Source organism: Elephas maximus, chromosome 12, assembly GCF_024166365.1.
Source record: "Elephas maximus indicus isolate mEleMax1 chromosome 12, mEleMax1 primary haplotype, whole genome shotgun sequence".
NCBI lineage: Eukaryota > Metazoa > Chordata > Mammalia > Proboscidea > Elephantidae > Elephas > Elephas maximus.
Window position 1 is genome coordinate 22317714 of NC_064830.1, and position 23052 is coordinate 22340765.

Consider the following 23052-nt stretch of genomic DNA (forward strand, 5'->3'; position numbering starts at 1 on the left):
CGGCTCGATTTGGTAGAATTTGGCTCGATTCGGCCCTATTCTGCCCTATTTGGCTCTAGTCAACTCTTTTCTACTCCATTCATCATTATTCGACTCCACTCGATTCCATTCTACTCCATTCTGGTCTACTCTATTCTACCCTACCCTACCCTGCTCTAGTTCACTCGAATTGATTCTCTTCGACGCCATTCAAAGCAATTTGTCTCGTTTCATCTCCATTTGGCTCTATTCGCCTCTATTCAACTCTATTCCGCTTTACTCTATTCTACTCGACTCTATTCTATTGTATTCTTTCTGTTCAGTTCTATTTTACTCTATTCTATTTTTCTACCCTACTCTATTCCATTGGATTCGACTCGACACATTTCGACACGATTCGACGCGATTCAGCTCAAATACAATTCGATTTGATTCGATGCAATTCGACACGATTTGACGGGATGCGACACGATTCTCCGTGATACAATGCGATTAGGCGCAATTCGGCTCGATTTGTCTCGATTCATCTCGTTTCATCTTGATTCAGCTCAGTTCGGCTCCATTCGGCTCTAATCAGCTCTATTTGGCTCTTTTCGACTCTATTCAACTCCACTCTTCCCTATTCTACTCTCTGCTATGCTTTCTTTTGTGTTCTGTTCTAAGCCATTCTATTCTACCCTCCCCTCCCCTACTCTGTCCAACTCTAATCTATTCGACTCTTTTCAATTGTATTCTCTTCTCTTCTATTCTTCTACTCTCTATTCCACCCTGTGCTACCCTACCCTACCCTAATCTATTCTATTCCATTCTATTTGACTCTACAGTACCCTACTCAATTCTACCCTGCCCTACCCTGTTCTGTTCCTTTCAGTTGTGTTCTATGCCGTTCTGGTCTATTCTGTTCCTTTCCAGTCTATCCTTCCCTCCCCTACTCTAATCTATTCTATTCCATGTGATTTCATGCGATTCCACGAAATTTGATACAATTCGACTCTATTCTCTTTTATTCTATTCTATTCTCCCCATCCTAACCTACTGTACGCTAATCTATCCTTTTCTATTCTGCTCTGTTCTGTTCTATTCTAGTCTTCTATTCTCTCTATTCCAACCTACCCTACCCTAATCGATTCTATTCTATTCTGTTCTCTTCTACTCGATTCTACTCTGCACGACCCTACACTACCGGTATCTATACTATTCTATTCTGTTCTGTTGTATTGTATTCTATTCTACTCTTTCCTGTCCTAGTCTATTCTATCCTACACTACCCTGCTCTAATAGACTCTATTCAATGCGATTCGATATGATTTGATGATATTCGATGCAACTCGAGGCAATTCAACAGAATTCAACTCTCTTCTCTTCTCTTCTTCTACTGTCTCTATTCCACCCTTCGCTCCCCTACCCTACGCTATCCCACATTCCCCTACTCTTGTCTACTCATCTAGGCTACTAGCCTAGGGTAATAGTCTAGACTACTAGTCTAGTTTGCTCTAGTCTACTATAGTCCACCCTAGTCTACCCTACTCAAACTTACTCTACCTTATTCCGTTCAAATCTATTCCATTGGCTCCGATTCAAAGCCATTCAATGTGATTGGACGGCATTTCATGGGAATCGACGGGATTCGACAGGTATCGAAGCGATTCAACACGATTTGACACGATTAGAGGCAATCCGACAGGATTCAACGTGATTCGACAAGATTCGACGGGATTCCATGCCATTCGACTTGATTCGACCCAATTCGACGGCACTCGACTTTCTTTGAAGGGATTCAGTGCAACATGACACAGATTGACACGATTCAACAAACTGAATGAGATGCGATGGGATGTGACAGGAATCGACCCGACCAGACGCCAATCGAAGCCATTTGATGCGATTCAATGGAATTCAACGGGTTTGGAACCGACTTGAAGCGATTCGATGCCATTGATGCAATTTGACAGGAATCGAAGCATTTCGACGTGTTGTGATGGAACTCAATACGATTTGACACGATTCAACAGGATTTGACAAGAATCGACAGGGTTCAATGGGGTTTGAAGAGATTCGTCGTGATTTGACGAAATTCAATGCGATTCAAAGGGGTGTGACGGGATTCGACGCGATTGGATGGAATTCGATGCGATTCGATGCGATTTGTTGGAATTTGTTGGGATTCGATGGCATTCAACGAGATTCGTTCGAGCTGATTCGATCCGGTTGGAATCGGATGGAACCGGTTGGATTCGCTTGGAATAGGAGGGATCAGGTTGGATCTGGTTGGATCCAGATGGAACCGATAGCAACCGGTTGGAACTGGATGGAACGGGATGGATCCAGTTGGAACCGGATGGACCCAGTTGGAACCTGTTGGATCTGGATGGAAGTGTTTGGAGACAGATGGATACGGTTGGAGCTGGATGGATCCGGTTGGAAGCGTATGGATCCGGATGGAACCGGTGGGAAGCAGATAGTTCCAGAATGAACCGGTTGGAACCAGATGGATCCAGTTGGAACCGGTTGGATCCAGCTGGAAGCAGTTGAAACCTGATGGATCCGGCTGGATCTGGTTGGAGGCGGAGGGATCCGGTTGGAACCGGTTGGAACCGGTTGGATCCAGCTGGAACCAGTTGAAACTTGATTGATCTGGCTGGATCCGGATGGGACCGGTTTGAACTGGATAGTTCCAGGAGGAACCGGTTGGAACCGGATGGATCCATTTGGAACCGGCTGGAACGGGTTGGATCCAGCCGGAACCAGTTGAAACCTGATTGATATGGCTGGATCTCGATGGATCCGGTTGGAAGCGGATGGATCTGGATGGAACCGGTTGGAACCGGATAGTCCCGGAAGGAACAGATTGGAGCCGGATGGATCCAGTTGGAACCGACTGGAACCGGTTGGATCCAGCTGGAACCAGTTGAAACCTGATTGATCTGGCTGGATCTGGATGGATCCGGTTGGAAGCTGATTGATGCGGATGGAACAGGTTGGAACCAGATCGATCCAGATGGGACTGGTTGGAACCGGATAGTTCCGTAAGGATACGGATGGATTCAGTTCCAACAGGTTGGAACCGGTTGGATTCTGCTAGAACCAGTTCAAACCTGATGGATCCGGCTGGGTCCACAGGGAACCAGTTGGAACCGGACGGATCCGGTTCCAATCCGTTGGATCCGGTTGGAACCAGATGGGAAAGACTGGAAGCGGATGGATCCGGTTGGAAGTGGTTGGGACTGGTTGGATCCAGGTGTATCTGTTTAGAACTGGTTGAATCCATTCGGATCTGACTGGATCCTTTTATGTCTGGCTGGATCCGGTTGTACTCGGCTGGATCTGCTTCTATCCACCTGCATTCGATTGGATCCACTTGGATCCATTAGGCCCGGTTGGATCTGGCTTGATGCGGTTGGGTCTAGTTCGACCTGGTTTGATCTGGTTATGCCCGGCTGCATCTGGTCATATCCAGCTTGGTCTGACTGGGTCCCGTTTGATCCTTGCCTTGCTTTGCTCCATTCAGGTCCTTTTGGCTCCATTCGGCTCGAATCGTGTGGATTCAGCTTGATTAGGCTCGATTCGGCTGGATTCGGCTCCATTCAGCTTGATTCGGCTCAGTTAGGCTCGATTCGACTCACGTTGGCTCTATTTGGCCTTATTCAGCCCTATTCCGCTCTATTTGGCTCTATTCGACTCTTTTCTACTCTGTTCGTATCTATTCCACTCCATTTGACTCCATTCCAAACAATTCCACTCTATTCTACACTATCCTACTCTATTCCTTTCTACCCTACCCTAACAAACTCTAATCGGTTCGATTCTATTTGACGCGATTTGTCTTATTTCCTATGCATTTGGATTGATTCGGCTCGATTCGGCTCTATCGGACTCTATTCTACTCTACACTACTCTATTCTACCCTGCTCTACTCTCCTTACCCTATTCTGTTTTATTCTGTTCCGTTGTATTCTCTTCTACCCTAATCGACCTTACTCTATTCAATTCGATTTGTCGCATTGCAACACTCTTCGACGCGATTCGATGTGACTAGGCTCGAATCGGCTCCAACGGGGTCCATTCGGTTCAAATCGGTTTGATTTGGCTCAGTTCAGCTCGATTTGGCTCGATTTGGCTCTAATCAGCTCTATTCGACTCAACTTCTGTATTCGATGCCATTCGACTCCATTCAAAAACATTCAGCTCCACTCCAGCATTCTACTCCATTCTAATCTCTTCTACTCTATCCTATTGTAATCTGCTGTACCCTATCCTACTCTACTATAATCCATTCTAATAGATTTGATTCGATGCAACACGATTCAACACGAATTGCAGGGATTCGACGCCATTCAAAGTGATTCGACACCATACGATGAGATTGGGCACGATTTGTCTCCATTTGGTTCTATTCGTCTCTACTCGACTCGACTCTATTCTTTCTCTTTTGTTCTGTCCTCTTCTATTCTAGTCTACTCTACCCTACCTTAACCTACCCTACTCTAATTTATACAATTTGATTTGAGAGATTTTGACGCGAATCGGCACCATTCGGTTCAAATCAGCTCAGTTGGGTCAGTTCAGCTCGATTCGGCTCGATTTGGTAGAATTTGGCTCGATTCGGCCCTATTCTGCCCTATTTGGCTCTAGTCAACTCTTTTCTACTCCATTCATCATTATTCGACTCCACTCGATTCCATTCTACTCCATTCTGGTCTACTCTATTCTACCCTACCCTACCCTGCTCTAGTTCACTCGAATTGATTCTCTTCGACGCCATTCAAAGCAATTTGTCTCGTTTCATCTCCATTTGGCTCTATTCGCCTCTATTCAACTCTATTCCGCTTTACTCTATTCTACTCGACTCTATTCTATTGTATTCTTTCTGTTCAGTTCTATTTTACTCTATTCTATTTTTCTACCCTACTCTATTCCATTGGATTCGACTCGACACATTTCGACACGATTCGACGCGATTCAGCTCAAATACAATTCGATTTGATTCGATGCAATTCGACACGATTTGACGGGATGCGACACGATTCTCCGTGATACAATGCGATTAGGCGCAATTCGGCTCGATTTGTCTCGATTCATCTCGTTTCATCTTGATTCAGCTCAGTTCGGCTCCATTCGGCTCTAATCAGCTCTATTTGGCTCTTTTCGACTCTATTCAACTCCACTCTTCCCTATTCTACTCTCTGCTATGCTTTCTTTTGTGTTCTGTTCTAAGCCATTCTATTCTACCCTCCCCACCCCTACTCTGTCCAACTCTAATCTATTCGACTCTTTTCAATTGTATTCTCTTCTCTTCTATTCTTCTACTCTCTATTCCACCCTGTGCTACCCTACCCTACCCTAATCTATTCTATTCCATTCTATTTGACTCTACAGTACCCTACTCAATTCTACCCTGCCCTACCCTGTTCTGTTCCTTTCAGTTGTGTTCTATGCCGTTCTGGTCTATTCTGTTCCTTTCCAGTCTATCCTTCCCTCCCCTACTCTAATCTATTCTATTCCATGTGATTTCATGCGATTCCACGAAATTTGATACAATTCGACTCTATTCTCTTTTATTCTATTCTATTCTCCCCATCCTAACCTACTGTACGCTAATCTATCCTTTTCTATTCTGCTCTGTTCTGTTCTATTCTAGTCTTCTATTCTCTCTATTCCAACCTACCCTACCCTAATCGATTCTATTCTATTCTGTTCTCTTCTACTCGATTCTACTCTGCACGACCCTACACTACCGGTATCTATACTATTCTATTCTGTTCTGTTGTATTGTATTCTATTCTACTCTTTCCTGTCCTAGTCTATTCTATCCTACACTACCCTGCTCTAATAGACTCTATTCAATGCGATTCGATATGATTTGATGATATTCGATGCAACTCGAGGCAATTCAACACAATTCAACTCTCTTCTCTTCTCTTCTCTTCTTCTACTGTCTCTATTCCACCCTTCGCTCCCCTACCCTACGCTATCCCACATTCCCCTACTCTTGTCTACTCATCTAGGCTACTAGCCTAGGGTAATAGTCTAGACTACTAGTCTAGTTTGCTCTAGTCTACTATAGTCCACCCTAGTCTACCCTACTCAAACTTACTCTACCTTATTCCGTTCAAATCTATTCCATTGGCTCCGATTCAAAGCCATTCAATGTGATTGGACGGCATTTCATGGGAATCGATGGGATTCGACAGGTATCGAAGCGATTCAACACGATTTGACACGATTAGAGGCAATCCGACAGGATTCAACGTGATTCGACAAGATTCGACGGGATTCCATGCCATTCGACTTGATTCGACCCAATTCGACGGCACTCGACTTTCTTTGAAGGGATTCAGTGCAACATGACACAGATTGACACGATTCAACAAACTGAATGAGATGCGATGGGATGTGACAGGAATCGACCCGACCAGACGCCAATCGAAGCCATTTGATGCGATTCAATGGAATTCAACGGGTTTGGAACCGACTTGAAGCGATTCGATGCCATTGATGCAATTTGACAGGAATCGAAGCATTTCGACGTGTTGTGATGGAACTCAATACGATTTGACACGATTCAACAGGATTCGACAAGAATCGACAGGGTTCAATGGGGTTTGAAGAGATTCGTCGTGATTTGACGAAATTCAATGCGATTCAAAGGGGTGTGACGGGATTCGACGCGATTGGATGGAATTCGATGCGATTCGATGCGATTTGTTGGAATTTGTTGGGATTCGATGGCATTCAACGAGATTCGTTCGAGCTGATTCGATCCGGTTGGAATCGGATGGAACCGGTTGGATTCGCTTGGAATAGGAGGGATCAGGTTGGATCTGGTTGGATCCAGATGGAACCGATAGCAACCGGTTGGAACTGGATGGAACGGGATGGATCCAGTTGGAACCGGATGGACCCAGTTGGAACCTGTTGGATCTGGATGGAAGTGTTTGGAGACAGATGGATACGGTTGGAGCTGGATGGATCCGGTTGGAAGCGTATGGATCCGGATGGAACCGGTGGGAAGCAGATAGTTCCAGAATGAACCGGTTGGAACCAGATGGATCCAGTTGGAACCGGTTGGATCCAGCTGGAAGCAGTTGAAACCTGATGGATCCGGCTGGATCTGGTTGGAGGCGGAGGGATCCGGTTGGAACCGGTTGGAACCGGTTGGATCCAGCTGGAACCAGTTGAAACTTGATTGATCTGGCTGGATCCGGATGGGACCGGTTTGAACTGGATAGTTCCAGGAGGAACCGGTTGGAACCGGATGGATCCATTTGGAACCGGCTGGAACGGGTTGGATCCAGCCGGAACCAGTTGAAACCTGATTGATATGGCTGGATCTCGATGGATCCGGTTGGAAGCGGATGGATCTGGATGGAACCGGTTGGAACCGGATAGTCCCGGAAGGAACAGATTGGAGCCGGATGGATCCAGTTGGAACCGACTGGAACCGGTTGGATCCAGCTGGAACCAGTTGAAACCTGATTGATCTGGCTGGATCTGGATGGATCCGGTTGGAAGCTGATTGATGCGGATGGAACAGGTTGGAACCAGATCGATCCAGATGGGACTGGTTGGAACCGGATAGTTCCGTAAGGATACGGATGGATTCAGTTCCAACAGGTTGGAACCGGTTGGATTCTGCTAGAACCAGTTCAAACCTGATGGATCCGGCTGGGTCCACAGGGAACCAGTTGGAACCGGACGGATCCGGTTCCAATCCGTTGGATCCGGTTGGAACCAGATGGGAAAGACTGGAAGCGGATGGATCCGGTTGGAAGTGGTTGGGACTGGTTGGATCCAGGTGTATCTGTTTAGAACTGGTTGAATCCATTCGGATCTGACTGGATCCTTTTATGTCTGGCTGGATCCGGTTGTACTCGGCTGGATCTGCTTCTATCCACCTGCATTCGATTGGATCCACTTGGATCCATTAGGCCCGGTTGGATCTGGCTTGATGCGGTTGGGTCTAGTTCGACCTGGTTTGATCTGGTTATGCCCGGCTGCATCTGGTCATATCCAGCTTGGTCTGACTGGGTCCCGTTTGATCCTTGCCTTGCTTTGCTCCATTCAGGTCCTTTTGGCTCCATTCGGCTCGAATCGTGTGGATTCAGCTTGATTAGGCTCGATTCGGCTGGATTCGGCTCCATTCAGCTTGATTCGGCTCAGTTAGGCTCGATTCGACTCACGTTGGCTCTATTTGGCCTTATTCAGCCCTATTCCGCTCTATTTGGCTCTATTCGACTCTTTTCTACTCTGTTCGTATCTATTCCACTCCATTTGACTCCATTCCAAACAATTCCACTCTATTCTACACTATCCTACTCTATTCCTTTCTACCCTACCCTAACAAACTCTAATCGGTTCGATTCTATTTGACGCGATTTGTCTTATTTCCTATGCATTTGGATTGATTCGGCTCGATTCGGCTCTATCGGACTCTATTCTACTCTACACTACTCTATTCTACCCTGCTCTACTCTCCTTACCCTATTCTGTTTTATTCTGTTCCGTTGTATTCTCTTCTCTTCTACCCTAATCGACCTTACTCTATTCAATTCGATTTGTCGCATTGCAACACTCTTCGACGCGATTCGATGTGACTAGGCTCGAATCGGCTCCAACGGGGTCCATTCGGTTCAAATCGGTTTGATTTGGCTCAGTTCAGCTCGATTTGGCTCGATTTGGCTCTAATCAGCTCTATTCGACTCAACTTCTGTATTCGATGCCATTCGACTCCATTCAAAAACATTCAGCTCCACTCCAGCATTCTACTCCATTCTAATCTCTTCTACTCTATCCTATTGTAATCTGCTGTACCCTATCCTACTCTACTATAATCCATTCTAATAGATTTGATTCGATGCAACACGATTCAACACGAATTGCAGGGATTCGACGCCATTCAAAGTGATTCGACACCATACGATGAGATTGGGCACGATTTGTCTCCATTTGGTTCTATTCGTCTCTACTCGACTCGACTCTATTCTTTCTCTTTTGTTCTGTCCTCTTCTATTCTAGTCTACTCTACCCTACCTTAACCTACCCTACTCTAATCTATACAATTTGATTTGAGAGATTTTGACGCGATTCGGCACCATTCGGTTCAAATCAGCTCAGTTGGGTCAGTTCAGCTCGATTCGGCTCGATTTGGTGGAATTTGGCTCGATTCGGCCCTATTCTGCCCTATTTGGCTCTAGTCAACTCTTTTCTACTCCATTCATCATTATTCGACTCCACTCGATTCCATTCTACTCCATTCTGGTCTACTCTATTCTACCCTACCCTACCCTGCTCTAGTTCACTCGAATTGATTCTCTTCGACGCCATTCAAAGCAATTTGTCTCGTTTCATCTCCATTTGGCTCTATTCGCCTCTATTCAACTCTATTCCGCTTTACTCTATTCTACTCGACTCTATTCTATTGTATTCTTTCTGTTCAGTTCTATTTTACTCTATTCTATTTTTCTACCCTACTCTATTCCATTGGATTCGACTCGACACATTTCGACACGATTCGACGCGATTCAGCTCAAATACAATTCGATCTGATACGATGCAATTCGACACGATTTGACGGGATGCGACACGATTCTCCGTGATACAATGCGATTAGGCGCAATTCGGCTCGATTTGTCTCGATTCATCTCGTTTCATCTTGATTCAGCTCAGTTCGGCTCCATTCGGCTCTAATCAGCTCTATTTGGCTCTTTTCGACTCTATTCAACTCCACTCTTCCCTATTCTACTCTCTGCTATGCTTTCTTTTGTGTTCTGTTCTAAGCCATTCTATTCTACCCTCCCCTCCCCTACTCTGTCCAACTCTAATCTATTCGACTCTTTTCAATTGTATTCTCTTCTCTTCTATTCTTCTACTCTCTATTCCACCCTGTGCTACCCTACCCTACCCTAATCTATTCTATTCCATTCTATTTGACTCTACAGTACCCTACTCAATTCTACCCTGCCCTACCCTGTTCTGTTCCTTTCAGTTGTGTTCTATGCCGTTCTGGTCTATTCTGTTCCTTTCCAGTCTATCCTTCCCTCCCCTACTCTAATCTATTCTATTCCATGTGATTTCATGCGATTCCACGAAATTTGATACAATTCGACTCTATTCTCTTTTATTCTATTCTATTCTCCCCATCCTAACCTACTGTACGCTAATCTATCCTTTTCTATTCTGCTCTGTTCTGTTCTATTCTAGTCTTCTATTCTCTCTATTCCAACCTACCCTACCCTAATCGATTCTATTCTATTCTGTTCTCTTCTACTCGATTCTACTCTGCACGACCCTACACTACCGGTATCTATACTATTCTATTCTGTTCTGTTGTATTGTATTCTATTCTACTCTTTCCTGTCCTAGTCTATTCTATCCTACACTACCCTGCTCTAATAGACTCTATTCAATGCGATTCGATATGATTTGATGATATTCGATGCAACTCGAGGCAATTCAACACAATTCAACTCTCTTCTCTTCTCTTCTCTTCTTCTACTGTCTCTATTCCACCCTTCGCTCCCCTACCCTACGCTATCCCACATTCCCCTACTCTTGTCTACTCATCTAGGCTACTAGCCTAGGGTAATAGTCTAGACTACTAGTCTAGTTTGCTCTAGTCTACTATAGTCCACCCTAGTCTACCCTACTCAAACTTACTCTACCTTATTCCGTTCAAATCTATTCCATTGGCTCCGATTCAAAGCCATTCAATGTGATTGGACGGCATTTCATGGGAATCGACGGGATTCGACAGGTATCGAAGCGATTCAACACGATTTGACACGATTAGAGGCAATCCGACAGGATTCAACGTGATTCGACAAGATTCGACGGGATTCCATGCCATTCGACTTGATTCGACCCAATTCGACGGCACTCGACTTTCTTTGAAGGGATTCAGTGCAACATGACACAGATTGACACGATTCAACAAACTGAATGAGATGCGATGGGATGTGACAGGAATCGACCCGACCAGACGCCAATCGAAGCCATTTGATGCGATTCAATGGAATTCAACGGGTTTGGAACCGACTTGAAGCGATTCGATGCCATTGATGCAATTTGACAGGAATCGAAGCATTTCGACGTGTTGTGATGGAACTCAATACGATTTGACACGATTCAACAGGATTCGACAAGAATCGACAGGGTTCAATGGGGTTTGAAGAGATTCGTCGTGATTTGACGAAATTCAATGCGATTCAAAGGGGTGTGACGGGATTCGACGCGATTGGATGGAATTCGATGCGATTCGATGCGATTTGTTGGAATTTGTTGGGATTCGATGGCATTCAATGAGATTCGTTCGAGCTGATTCGATCCGGTTGGAATCGGATGGAACCAGTTGGATTCGCTTGGAATAGGAGGGATCAGGTTGGATCTGGTTGGATCCAGATGGAACCGATAGCAACCGGTTGGAACTGGATGGAACGGGATGGATCCAGTTGGAACCGGATGGACCCAGTTGGAACCTGTTGGATCTGGATGGAAGTGTTTGGAGACAGATGGATACGGTTGGAGCTGGATGGATCCGGTTGGAAGCGTATGGATCCGGATGGAACCGGTGGGAAGCAGATAGTTCCAGAATGAACCGGTTGGAACCAGATGGATCCAGTTGGAACCGGTTGGATCCAGCTGGAAGCAGTTGAAACCTGATGGATCCGGCTGGATCTGGTTGGAGGCGGAGGGATCCGGTTGGAACCGGTTGGAACCGGTTGGATCCAGCTGGAACCAGTTGAAACTTGATTGATCTGGCTGGATCCGGATGGGACCGGTTTGAACTGGATAGTTCCAGGAGGAACCGGTTGGAACCGGATGGATCCATTTGGAACCGGCTGGAACGGGTTGGATCCAGCCGGAACCAGTTGAAACCTGATTGATATGGCTGGATCTCGATGGATCCGGTTGGAAGCGGATGGATCTGGATGGAACCGGTTGGAACCGGATAGTCCCGGAAGGAACAGATTGGAGCCGGATGGATCCAGTTGGAACCGACTGGAACCGGTTGGATCCAGCTGGAACCAGTTGAAACCTGATTGCTCTGGCTGGATCTGGATGGATCCGGTTGGAAGCTGATTGATGCGGATGGAACAGGTTGGAACCAGATCGATCCAGATGGGACTGGTTGGAACCGGATAGTTCCGTAAGGATGCTGATGGATTCAGTTCCAACAGGTTGGAACCGGTTGGATTCTGCTAGAACCAGTTCAAACCTGATGGATCCGGCTGGGTCCACAGGGAACCAGTTGGAACCGGACGGATCCGGTTCCAATCCGTTGGATCCGGTTGGAACCAGATGGGAAAGACTGGAAGCGGATGGATCCGGTTGGAAGTGGTTGGGACTGGTTGGATCCAGGTGTATCTGTTTAGAACTGGTTGAATCCATTCGGATCTGACTGGATCCTTTTATGTCTGGCTGGATCCGGTTGTACTCGGCTGGATCTGCTTCTATCCACCTGCATTCGATTGGATCCACTTGGATCCATTAGGCCCGGTTGGATCTGGCTTGATGCGGTTGGGTCTAGTTCGACCTGGTTTGATCTGGTTATGCCCGGCTGCATCTGGTCATATCCAGCTTGGTCTGACTGGGTCCCGTTTGATCCTTGCCTTGCTTTGCTCCATTCAGGTCCTTTTGGCTCCATTCGGCTCGAATCGTGTGGATTCAGCTTGATTAGGCTCGATTCGGCTGGATTCGGCTCCATTCAGCTTGATTCGGCTCAGTTAGGCTCGATTCGACTCACGTTGGCTCTATTTGGCCTTATTCAGCCCTATTCCGCTCTATTTGGCTCTATTCGACTCTTTTCTACTCTGTTCGTATCTATTCCACTCCATTTGACTCCATTCCAAACAATTCCACTCTATTCTACACTATCCTACTCTATTCCTTTCTACCCTACCCTAACAAACTCTAATCGGTTCGATTCTATTTGACGCGATTTGTCTTATTTCCTATGCATTTGGATTGATTCGGCTCGATTCGGCTCTATCGGACTCTATTCTACTCTACACTACTCTATTCTACCCTGCTCTACTCTCCTTACCCTATTCTGTTTTATTCTGTTCCGTTGTATTCTCTTCTCTTCTACCCTAATCGACCTTACTCTATTCAATTCGATTTGTCGCATTGCAACACTCTTCGACGCGATTCGATGTGACTAGGCTCGAATCGGCTCCAACGGGGTCCATTCGGTTCAAATCGGTTTGATTTGGCTCAGTTCAGCTCGATTTGGCTCGATTTGGCTCTAATCAGCTCTATTCGACTCAACTTCTGTATTCGATGCCATTCGACTCCATTCAAAAACATTCAGCTCCACTCCAGCATTCTACTCCATTCTAATCTCTTCTACTCTATCCTATTGTAATCTGCTGTACCCTATCCTACTCTACTATAATCCATTCTAATAGATTTGATTCGATGCAACACGATTCAACACGAATTGCAGGGATTCGACGCCATTCAAAGTGATTCGACACCATACGATGAGATTGGGCACGATTTGTCTCCATTTGGTTCTATTCGTCTCTACTCGACTCGACTCTATTCTTTCTCTTTTGTTCTGTCCTCTTCTATTCTAGTCTACTCTACCCTACCTTAACCTACCCTACTCTAATCTATACAATTTGATTTGAGAGATTTTGACGCGATTCGGCACCATTCGGTTCAAATCAGCTCAGTTGGGTCAGTTCAGCTCGATTCGGCTCGATTTGGTGGAATTTGGCTCGATTCGGCCCTATTCTGCCCTATTTGGCTCTAGTCAACTCTTTTCTACTCCATTCATCATTATTCGACTCCACTCGATTCCATTCTACTCCATTCTGGTCTACTCTATTCTACCCTACCCTACCCTGCTCTAGTTCACTCGAATTGATTCTCTTCGACGCCATTCAAAGCAATTTGTCTCGTTTCATCTCCATTTGGCTCTATTCGCCTCTATTCAACTCTATTCCGCTTTACTCTATTCTACTCGACTCTATTCTATTGTATTCTTTCTGTTCAGTTCTATTTTACTCTATTCTATTTTTCTACCCTACTCTATTCCATTGGATTCGACTCGACACATTTCGACACGATTCGACGCGATTCAGCTCAAATACAATTCAATTTGATTCGATGCAATTCGACACGATTTGACGGGATGCGACACGATTCTCCGTGATACAATGCGATTAGGCGCAATTCGGCTCGATTTGTCTCGATTCATCTCGTTTCATCTTGATTCAGCTCAGTTCGGCTCCATTCGGCTCTAATCAGCTCTATTTGGCTCTTTTCGACTCTATTCAACTCCACTCTTCCCTATTCTACTCTCTGCTATGCTTTCTTTTGTGTTCTGTTCTATGCCATTCTATTCTACCCTCCCCTCCCCTACTCTGTCCAACTCTAATCTATTCGACTCTTTTCAATTGTATTCTCTTCTCTTCTATTCTTCTACTCTCTATTCCACCCTGTGCTACCCTACCCTACCCTAATCTATTCTATTCCATTCTATTTGACTCTACAGTACCCTACTCAATTCTACCCTGCCCTACCCTGTTCTGTTCCTTTCAGTTGTGTTCTATGCCGTTCTGGTCTATTCTGTTCCTTTCCAGTCTATCCTTCTCTCCCCTACTCTAATCTATTCTATTCCATGTGATTTCATGCGATTCCACGAAATTTGATACAATTCGACTCTATTCTCTTTTATTCTATTCTATTCTCCCCATCCTAACCTACTGTACGCTAATCTATCCTTTTCTATTCTGCTCTGTTCTGTTCTATTCTAGTCTTCTATTCTCTCTATTCCAACCTACCCTACCCTAATCGATTCTATTCTATTCTGTTCTCTTCTACTCGATTCTACTCTGCACGACCCTACACTACCGGTATCTATACTATTCTATTCTGTTCTGTTGTATTGTATTCTATTCTACTCTTTCCTGTCCTAGTCTATTCTATCCTACACTACCCTGCTCTAATAGACTCTATTCAATGCGATTCGATATGATTTGATGATATTCGATGCAACTCGAGGCAATTCAACACAATTCAACTCTCTTCTCTTCTCTTCTCTTCTTCTACTGTCTCTATTCCACCCTTCGCTCCCCTACCTTACGCTATCCCACATTCCCCTACTCTTGTCTACTCATCTAGGCTACTAGCCTAGGGTAATAGTCTAGACTACTAGTCTAGTTTGCTCTAGTCTACTATAGTCCACCCTAGTCTACCCTACTCAAACTTACTCTACCTTATTCCGTTCAAATCTATTCCATTGGTTCCGATTCAAAGCCATTCAATGTGATTGGACGGCATTTCATGGGAATCGACGGGATTCGACAGGTATCGAAGCGATTCAACACGATTTGACACGATTAGAGGCAATCCGACAGGATTCAACGTGATTCGACAAGATTCGACGGGATTCCATGCCATTCGACTTGATTCGACCCAATTCGACGGCACTCGACTTTCTTTGAAGGGATTCAGTGCAACATGACACAGATTGACACGATTCAACAAACTGAATGAGATGCGATGGGATGTGACAGGAATCGACCCGACCAGACGCCAATCGAAGCCATTTGATGCGATTCAATGGAATTCAACGGGTTTGGAACCGACTTGAAGCGATTCGATGCCATTGATGCAATTTGACAGGAATCGAAGCATTTCAACGTGTTGTGATGGAACTCAATACGATTTGACACGATTCAACAGGATTCGACAAGAATCGACAGGGTTCAATGGGGTTTGAAGAGATTCGTCGTGATTTGACGAAATTCAATGCGATTCAAAGGGGTGTGACGGGATTCGACGCGATTGGATGGAATTCGATGCGATTCGATGCGATTTGTTGGAATTTGTTGGGATTCGATGGCATTCAATGAGATTCGTTCGAGCTGATTCGATCCGGTTGGAATCGGATGGAACCAGTTGGATTCGCTTGGAATAGGAGGGATCAGGTTGGATCTGGTTGGATCCAGATGGAACCGATAGCAACCGGTTGGAACTGGATGGAACGGGATGGATCCAGTTGGAACCGGATGGACCCAGTTGGAACCTGTTGGATCTGGATGGAAGTGTTTGGAGACAGATGGATACGGTTGGAGCTGGATGGATCCGGTTGGAAGCGTATGGATCCGGATGGAACCGGTGGGAAGCAGATAGTTCCAGAATGAACCGGTTGGAACCAGATGGATCCAGTTGGAACCGGTTGGATCCAGCTGGAAGCAGTTGAAACCTGATGGATCCGGCTGGATCTGGTTGGAGGCGGAGGGATCCGGTTGGAACCGGTTGGAACCGGTTGGATCCAGCTGGAACCAGTTGAAACTTGATTGATCTGGCTGGATCCGGATGGGACCGGTTTGAACTGGATAGTTCCAGGAGGAACCGGTTGGAACCGGATGGATCCATTTGGAACCGGCTGGAACGGGTTGGATCCAGCCGGAACCAGTTGAAACCTGATTGATATGGCTGGATCTCGATGGATCCGGTTGGAAGCGGATGGATCTGGATGGAACCGGTTGGAACCGGATAGTCCCGGAAGGAACAGATTGGAGCCGGATGGATCCAGTTGGAACCGACTGGAACCGGTTGGATCCAGCTGGAACCAGTTGAAACCTGATTGCTCTGGCTGGATCTGGATGGATCCGGTTGGAAGCTGATTGATGCGGATGGAACAGGTTGGAACCAGATCGATCCAGATGGGACTGGTTGGAACCGGATAGTTCCGTAAGGATACGGATGGATTCAGTTCGAACAGGTTGGAACCGGTTGGATTCTGCTAGAACCAGTTCAAACCTGATGGATCCGGCTGGGTCCACAGGGAACCAGTTGGAACCGGACGGATCCGGTTCCAATCCGTTGGATCCGGTTGGAACCAGATGGGAAAGACTGGAAGCGGATGGATCCGGTTGGAAGTGGTTGGGACTGGTTGGATCCAGGTGTATCTGTTTAGAACTGGTTGAATCCATTCGGATCTGACTGGATCCTTTTATGTCTGGCTGGATCCGGTTGTACTCGGCTGGATCTGCTTCTATCCACCTGCATTCGATTGGATCCACTTGGATCCATTAGGCCCGGTTGGATCTGGCTTGATGCGGTTGGGTCTAGTTCGACCTGGTTTGATCTGGTTATGCCCGGCTGCATCTGGTCATATCCAGCTTGGTCTGACTGGGTCCCGTTTGATCCTTGCCTTGCTTTGCTCCATTCAGGTCCTTTCGGCTCCATTCGGCTCGAATCGTGTGGATTCAGCTTGATTAGGCTCGATTCGGCTGGATTCGGCTCCATTCAGCTTGATTCGGCTCAGTTAGGCTCGATTCGACTCACGTTGGCTCTATTTGGCCTTATTCAGCCCTATTCCGCTCTATTTGGCTCTATTCGACTCTTTTCTACTCTGTTCGTATCTATTCCACTCCATTTGACTCCATTCCAAACAATTCCACTCTATTCTACACTATCCTACTCTATTCCTTTCTACCCTACCCTAACAAACTCTAATCGGTTCGATTCTATTTGACGCGATTTGTCTTATTTCCTATGCATTTGGATTGATTCGGCTCGATTCGGCTCTATCGGACTCTATTCTACTCTACACTACTCTATTCTACCCTGCTCTACTCTCCTTACCCTATTCTGTTTTATTCTGTTCCGTTGTATTCTCTTCTCTTCTACCCTAATCGACCTTACTCTATTCAATTCGATTTGTCGCATTGCAACACTCTTCGACGCGATTCGATGTGACTAGGCTCGAATCGGCTCCAACGGGGTCCATTCGGTTCAAATCGGTTTGATTTGGCTCAGTTCAGCTCGATTTGGCTCGATTTGGCTCTAATCAGCTCTATTCGACTCAACTTCTGTATTCGATGCCATTCGACTCCATTCAAAAACATTCAGCTCCACTCCAGCATTCTACTCCATTCTAATCTCTTCTACTCTATCCTATTGTAATCTGCTGTACCCTATCCTACTCTACTATAATCCATTCTAATAGATTTGATTCGATGCAACACGATTCAACACGAATTGCAGGGATTCGACGCCATTCAAAGTGATTCGACACCATACGATGAGATTGGGCACCATTTGTCTCCATTTGGTTCTATTCGTCTCTACTCGACTCGACTCTATTCTTTCTCTTTTGTTCTGTCCTCTTCTATTCTAGTCTACTCTACCCTACCTTAACCTACCCTACTCTAATCTATACAATTTGATTTGAGAGATTTTGACGCGATTCGGCACCATTCGGTTCAAATCAGCTCAGTTGGGTCAGTTCAGCTCGATTCGGCTCGATTTGGTGGAATTTGGCTCGATTCGGCCCTATTCTGCCCTATTTGGCTCTAGTCAACTCTTTTCTACTCCATTCATCATTATTCGACTCCACTCGATTCCATTCTACTCCATTCTGGTCTACTCTATTCTACCCTACCCTACCCTGCTCTAGTTCACTCGAATTGATTCTCTTCGACGCCATTCAAAGCAATTTGTCTCGTTTCATCTCCATTTGGCTCTATTCGCCTCTATTCAACTCTATTCCGCTTTACTCTATTCTACTCGACTCTATTCTATTGTATTCTTTCTGTTCAGTTCTATTTTACTCTATTCTATTTTTCTACCCTACTCTATTCCATTGGATTCGACTCGACACATTTCGACACGATTCGACGCGATTCAGCTCAAATACAATTCGATTTGATTCGATGCAATTCGACACGATTTGACGGGATGCGACACGATTCTCCGTGATACAATGCGATTAGGCGCAATTCGGCTCGATTTGTCTCGATTCATCTCGTTTCATCTTGATTCAGCTCAGTTCGGCTCCATTCGGCTCTAATCAGCTCTATTTGGCTCTTTTCGACTCTATTCAACTCCACTCTTCCCTATTCTACTCTCTGCTATGCTTTCTTTTGTGTTCTGTTCTATGCCATTCTATTCTACCCTCCCCTCCCCTACTCTGTCCAACTCTAATCTATTCGACTCTTTTCAATTGTATTCTCTTCTCTTCTATTCTTCTACTCTCTATTCCACCCTGTGCTACCCTACCCTACCCTAATCTATTCTATTCCATTCTATTTGACTCTACAGTACCCTACTCAATTCTACCCTGCCCTACCCTGTTCTGTTCCTTTCAGTTGTGTTCTATGCCGTTCTGGTCTATTCTGTTCCTTTCCAGTCTATCCTTCCCTCCCCTACTCTAATCTATTCTATTCCATGTGATTTCATGCGATTCCACGAAATTTGATACAATTCGACTCTATTCTCTTTTATTCTATTCTATTCTCCCCATCCTAACCTACTGTACGCTAATCTATCCTTTTCTATTCTGCTCTGTTCTGTTCTATTCTAGTCTTCTATTCTCTCTATTCCAACCTACCCTACCCTAATCGATTCTATTCTATTCTGTTCTCTTCTACTCGATTCTACTCTGCACGACCCTACACTACCGGTATCTATACTATTCTATTCTGTTCTGTTGTATTGTATTCTATTCTACTCTTTCCTGTCCTAGTCTATTCTATCCTACACTACCCTGCTCTAATAGACTCTATTCAATGCGATTCGATATGATTTGATGATATTCGATGCAACTCGAGGCAATTCAACACAATTCAACTCTCTTCTCTTCTCTTCTCTTCTTCTACTGTCTCTATTCCACCCTTCGCTCCCCTACCTTACGCTATCCCACATTCCCCTACTCTTGTCTACTCATCTAGGCTACTAGCCTAGGGTAATAGTCTAGACTACTAGTCTAGTTTGCTCTAGTCTACTATAGTCCACCCTAGTCTACCCTACTCAAACTTACTCTACCTTATTCCGTTCAAATCTATTCCATTGGTTCCGATTCAAAGCCATTCAATGTGATTGGACGGCATTTCATGGGAATCGACGGGATTCGACAGGTATCGAAGCGATTCAACACGATTTGACACGATTAGAGGCAATCCGACAGGATTCAACGTGATTCGACAAGATTCGACGGGATTCCATGCCATTCGACTTGATTCGACCCAATTCGACGGCACTCGACTTTCTTTGAAGGGATTCAGTGCAACATGACACAGATTGACACGATTCAACAAACTGAATGAGATGCGATGGGATGTGACAGGAATCGACCCGACCAGACGCCAATCGAAGCCATTTGATGCGATTCAATGGAATTCAACGGGTTTGGAACCGACTTGAAGCGATTCGATGCCATTGATGCAATTTGACAGGAATCGAAGCATTTCGACGTGTTGTGATGGAACTCAATACGATTTGACACGATTCAACAGGATTCGACAAGAATCGACAGGGTTCAATGGGGTTTGAAGAGATTCGTCGTGATTTGACGAAATTCAATGCGATTCAAAGGGGTGTGACGGGATTCGACGCGATTGGATGGAATTCGATGCGATTCGATGCGATTTGTTGGAATTTGTTGGGATTCGATGGCATTCAATGAGATTCGTTCGAGCTGATTCGATCCGGTTGGAATCGGATGGAACCAGTTGGATTCGCTTGGAATAGGAGGGATCAGGTTGGATCTGGTTGGATCCAGATGGAACCGATAGCAACCGGTTGGAACTGGATGGAACGGGATGGATCCAGTTGGAACCGGATGGACCCAGTTGGAACCTGTTGGATCTGGATGGAAGTGTTTGGAGACAGATGGATACGGTTGGAGCTGGATGGATCCGGTTGGAAGCGTATGGATCCGGATGGAACCGGTGGGAAGCAGATAGTTCCAGAATGAACCGGTTGGAACCAGATGGATCCAGTTGGAACCGGTTGGATCCAGCTGGAAGCAGTTGAAACCTGATGGATCCGGCTGGATCTGGTTGGAGGCGGAGGGATCCGGTTGGAACCGGTTGGAACCGGTTGGATCCAGCTGGAACCAGTTGAAACTTGATTGATCTGGCTGGATCCGGATGGGACCGGTTTGAACTGGATAGTTCCAGGAGGAACCGGTTGGAACCGGATGGATCCATTTGGAACCGGCTGGAACGGGTTGGATCCAGCCGGAACCAGTTGAAACCTGATTGATATGGCTGGATCTCGATGGATCCGGTTGGAAGCGGATGGATCTGGATGGAACCGGTTGGAACCGGATAGTCCCGGAAGGAACAGATTGGAGCCGGATGGATCCAGTTGGAACCGACTGGAACCGGTTGGATCCAGCTGGAACCAGTTGAAACCTGATTGCTCTGGCTGGATCTGGATGGATCCGGTTGGAAGCTGATTGATGCGGATGGAACAGGTTGGAACCAGATCGATCCAGATGGGACTGGTTGGAACCGGATAGTTCCGTAAGGATACGGATGGATTCAGTTCGAACAGGTTGGAACCGGTTGGATTCTGCTAGAACCAGTTCAAACCTGATGGATCCGGCTGGGTCCACAGGGAACCAGTTGGAACCGGACGGATCCGGTTCCAATCCGTTGGATCCGGTTGGAACCAGATGGGAAAGACTGGAAGCGGATGGATCCGGTTGGAAGTGGTTGGGACTGGTTGGATCCAGGTGTATCTGTTTAGAACTGGTTGAATCCATTCGGATCTGACTGGATCCTTTTATGTCTGGCTGGATCCGGTTGTACTCGGCTGGATCTGCTTCTATCCACCTGCATTCGATTGGATCCACTTGGATCCATTAGGCCCGGTTGGATCTGGCTTGATGCGGTTGGGTCTAGTTCGACCTGGTTTGATCTGGTTATGCCCGGCTGCATCTGGTCATATCCAGCTTGGTCTGACTGGGTCCCGTTTGATCCTTGCCTTGCTTTGCTCCATTCAGGTCCTTTTGGCTCCATTCGGCTCGAATCGTGTGGATTCAGCTTGATTAGGCTCGATTCGGCTGGATTCGGCTCCATTCAGCTTGATTCGGCTCAGTTAGGCTCGATTCGACTCACGTTGGCTCTATTTGGCCTTATTCAGCCCTATTCCGCTCTATTTGGCTCTATTCGACTCTTTTCTACTCTGTTCGTATCTATTCCACTCCATTTGACTCCATTCCAAACAATTCCACTCTATTCTACACTATCCTACTCTATTCCTTTCTACCCTACCCTAACAAACTCTAATCGGTTCGATTCTATTTGACGCGATTTGTCTTATTTCCTATGCATTTGGATTGATTCGGCTCGATTCGGCTCTATCGGACTCTATTCTACTCTACACTACTCTATTCTACCCTGCTCTACTCTCCTTACCCTATTCTGTTTTATTCTGTTCCGTTGTATTCTCTTCTCTTCTACCCTAATCGACCTTACTCTATTCAATTCGATTTGTCGCATTGCAACACTCTTCGACGCGATTCGATGTGACTAGGCTCGAATCGGCTCCAACGGGGTCCATTCGGTTCAAATCGGTTTGATTTGGCTCAGTTCAGCTCGATTTGGCTCGATTTGGCTCTAATCAGCTCTATTCGACTCAACTTCTGTATTCGATGCCATTCGACTCCATTCAAAAACATTCAGCTCCACTCCAGCATTCTACTCCATTCTAATCTCTTCTACTCTATCCTATTGTAATCTGCTGTACCCTATCCTACTCTACTATAATCCATTCTAATAGATTTGATTCGATGCAACACGATTCAACACGAATTGCAGGGATTCGACGCCATTCAAAGTGATTCGACACCATACGATGAGATTGGGCACCATTTGTCTCCATTTGGTTCTATTCGTCTCTACTCGACTCGACTCTATTCTTTCTCTTTTGTTCTGTCCTCTTCTATTCTAGTCTACTCTACCCTACCTTAACCTACCCTACTCTAATCTATACAATTTGATTTGAGAGATTTTGACGCGATTCGGCACCATTCGGTTCAAATCAGCTCAGTTGGGTCAGTTCAGCTCGATTCGGCTCGATTTGGTGGAATTTGGCTCGATTCGGCCCTATTCTGCCCTATTTGGCTCTAGTCAACTCTTTTCTACTCCATTCATCATTATTCGACTCCACTCGATTCCATTCTACTCCATTCTGGTCTACTCTATTCTACCCTACCCTACCCTGCTCTAGTTCACTCGAATTGATTCTCTTCGACGCCATTCAAAGCAATTTGTCTCGTTTCATCTCCATTTGGCTCTATTCGCCTCTATTCAACTCTATTCC